The 3877-nt window shown below is 38.2% G+C and overlaps 1 pseudogene; it reads left to right on the forward strand.

Moving 5' to 3' along the window:
- The first annotated feature begins 372 nt into the window (after window positions 1-372).
- Window positions 373-2422, forward strand: LOC18104262 (putative receptor protein kinase ZmPK1; annotated as a pseudogene).
- The last annotated feature ends 1455 nt before the right edge of the window (window positions 2423-3877 follow it).

Genomic DNA, 3877 nt, shown 5'->3' on the forward strand with positions numbered 1-3877 from the left:
ATATTGTATTGTGTTTATTTTTCTAATTTGATGAAAGATAGATGCTAAAGTTTATTTATTTTTATTTTAATTAAAATATTTTTATGTTCAACTTTATTTGAAAATAGTTCAAAACATTTTCTCAATTCCGGCCATTGAGGAAGAAACGATAAAAATGTAAGATGATTTCAATTTATTTTTTTTAATTGGTTTAGGACCTAATCAAACACTCATAAGCGTTTAATAACCAAAATATATTTTGGCTTTTGTGTGTCATGCTTGCGTATCCCCATGTATTTTTCCCTGAAAGTTTTCCCTGAAGTCGCAGAAAATGCATTAAAATATAACCCAAACATACTCTCATTTCCTAACTATGAAACTTCCATAAACTCCATGACTACCAAATTTTTCTTGCTTCTTCTACCACTGATATTATCCTTTTCCTTCTCAACTTCATCTTCAGATAGTTTAAGCAAAGGCTCATCTCTGTCAGTGGAGTACCCAAATGATATATATTTTGACTTCACCAAGCTTTTCTCCGCTGGATTCTTTCCTGTTGGAGATAATGCACGTTGCTTCACAGTATGGTTTAGTTAACCTTCCTGTGACGGAAACTGCACTACAGTTTGGATAGCAAACCGTGACCAACCTGTCGATGGAAAACAATCAAGTCTGTCCTAGTTGAAATCTGGTAATCTTGTCCTAACCGATGCCGGTCGGGTTCACCGTTTGGTGTACAAACACTTTCTCACAATCTTCAGTGAACTTACAACTCCATGGCAATTGAAATCTCATCTTATTTGACTTGGAAGCCAGTGTAATACTTTGGCAAAGCTTTGATTTTCCCGCAGATACTCTCCTTGCTGAGCAGCCACTCATGAAAGACAAGAAGCTTGTGTCATCGAGAAGTTACAGCAACTATTCTTCAGGTTTCTTCAAGCTTTATTTCGACAACGATAATGCTCTTCGTCTTCTTTATGACGATCCTGAGACCTCGAGCATTTATTGGCCAGATACAGAGCTGATGAGCTGGGAAGCTGGGGCGGTCCACGTACAACAGTAGTAGAATTGCTGCTTTTGATTCTTTGGGCAACTTTAGCTCTACTGATCATTTTACTTTTATGTCAGCAGATGATGGTGTAGGGCACCAGAGAAGATTGAAGATTGATTTCGATGGGAGAGACACATGGGTTGGTTCATGGCAAGCCCTGTCTCAACCTTGTAGGATTCATGGACTTGTGGACCAAACAGTTATTGCAGCTATGTTCCTGATTTTGGTAGAAAATGTTCTTGCCATCCAGGATTCAAGATCAAGGATCATACAGACTGGTCTTTGGGTTGTGAACCAGAGGTCAATCTTTCTTGTGGTGAAAATGAGACTGGCTTCCTTCAACTGACTAATGTCGAGTTTTTAGCTATGATTTTGGCTTCTATCCTAATTACACCCTAGAGACCTGCGAGGATTTATGCTTGCAGACGTGTGATTGCAAAGGTTTCCAGTTTAAATTCATCAAGCATGACTATCCTAGTAATATTCCGTATTGTTTCACAAAGACAGCATTGCTAAATGGACATATTTGGCCAAATTTCGAAGGAGACCTCTACTTGAAAGTGCCAAACAGCAGCTCCACTCCAACAGTCCTCCTGAAAAATTCAGATTAGATTGCTCTGGTGAACTTGTCACGCAGCTGAGCAGAAGGTATGCAGAAAGTCATGAAAATGGAACAACGATATCTATCCTTTGGTTTGTTTGTGCATCTGGAGTAGTTGAATTCTTTGGTGTTTTATTGGTGTAGTGTTTCCTGATAAGAAACCAAAACCACACAGGTTCCAGTAAACAAGGTTATTTTTGTATTGAAATTGACTTCAGAAAATTCACGTACTCTTGAGCTAAAGAAAGCAACTCGGCATTTTTGTGAAGAGATTGGAAGAGGTGGAGGAATTGTATACAGAGGAATAATATCTGACGGCAGAGTTGCAGCGATTAAGCAATTGAATCAGGCTATTCAAAGAGAAGCAGAATTACGAGCCGAAGTTAGCATTAGCATAATCGGGAAGCTCAATCACATGAACTTAATAGAGATGTGGGGATATTGTGCTGGGGCAAAGCACAGGCTGTTGGTTTACAATTACATGGAGCATGGGTCCTCGGCAGAGAAATTATCTTCTGATGTGCTTGACTGTGAAAAGAGGATTGACATTGCTGTGGGAACTGCTAGAGGCCTTGCTTATTTATATGCAACAACTCATCAAACCGAAAAGATTGGAAAAGAAGATCCACGCCTAGTGTCTGGGGTGGTGTAAAACCTCAAAATATACACCTAGATGACAACTACCAGGCGAAGCACTCAGATTTTGGCCTATCTCGGCAAATTAAAAACGAGAGAGCCAAGTAGAATCATGCTCGTCAAGGGCAAGAGGAACTCGAGGTTACATGGCTCCAGAGTGGGTTTTGAATCTGCCTGGTGGGAGCACCGAACCCGAAATATTATTTATGCACGCGTATGATCATAAACAATGGAGAATAACCCAAACAATTAAGAGATTATATTTTAATTTATGTTTTTTGTTTTAATTTATATGAACTTTTAGTTGAGGTTTATTAATTTAGCTTTATTTGTTAGGTTTGATTTAATTATTGTTGGGTATTTTATTTAGTGGGTCATAAGCCCAATCGCTTGTTCTAGTTAAGATTTTAGTATTAATACCCTACTTTTCTAAATGTTAAGCAGATTTGATGATTAATGAAAATATTGCAGACTTTACATATCTCCAATCCTCTTTTTTTTCTTTCTTTGCTTTCTCTTCTCAGCTTCTTCTCTAAAAGCTTCTTTTTTTTCTTGCTTTAATTCTTATTATTTATTGTTCCATATCAAATTTGATATAGAGCTTTGAATTTTCAATTGTTCTCGCAATTAATCGATCCATTAGAGCTTGTGCATAGTCCTAAAAAGCCAATTCTTTCACGCCTCCAGCAACAGAATAATTATTCTCCTCAGCTAGATCAGCTACCGCACCAGACCCATCCCAGCCGCCACAAACACAGTTCACTTTCCCAACAGCCAATGGCAACCAGCAGCTGATCAGGTCACATCCTTGCACAATAGAGCTGTATGAGTACGACCGCAAGTAACAGCAACATGGAATTCACTGCAGGCTTTCAAGGCAAATTAATCAACCCCTGCCACGTCACCAAACATTTAAGGCGATTGCTGCCACATCAACGCCACATCAGCCGGTGAAGCCGCATCAGCTCCACATCTACCAGTGAAGCCACATCATCACCACATCAGTCAAGGGTTGCTACACCAGCTGCCACATCGTCAGTTTCTGCCATCTCAGCTGCCATGTCCATGTCTGCCATGTCATTGTCTTCGCCACATCATCAACATCAAATTCCAACATACTCCGAAGCAGTCTAGCCAGTAAATTACTCTACTTTTTGATTTGTTGATTTTTGGTATTGCACTTGGTAGTCAAAGTTGTTGTTAATATTACTTTTATGCCTAGAAAAAAAAATCGCACCTTGCATTTTTATCTGTTCACTCTTGCTTAACCATTTTCTTCTTTGATATTTAGCAACTAATTGTTGAATGACCATTATTTAATTAATCATTTACACTTAAAAAGTCTAGCATTGCGTGCTTATAATTTTCCTGGCATAATCTGTTCTTGATTAATCTTCACACAAAAAAAAAAATTAGCTTTATTTTTGTATTGTGATTTTACATACAAGAACCATTTATGATCTCAATTCCATTTATAAGTTAGTGTTGCATGCATTTGTGTCATGATCATCTAGTGTCCAAGCTTAAGTTTACATTTCCTGTAGACTCAACCTTTAGTGATACTCTCAACGACCATTTAAAGGAAACTGCAAACTTAGATGATCAACATG

Source organism: Populus trichocarpa, chromosome 13, assembly GCF_000002775.5.
Source record: "Populus trichocarpa isolate Nisqually-1 chromosome 13, P.trichocarpa_v4.1, whole genome shotgun sequence".
In the NCBI taxonomy this organism is placed as follows: domain Eukaryota; kingdom Viridiplantae; phylum Streptophyta; class Magnoliopsida; order Malpighiales; family Salicaceae; genus Populus; species Populus trichocarpa.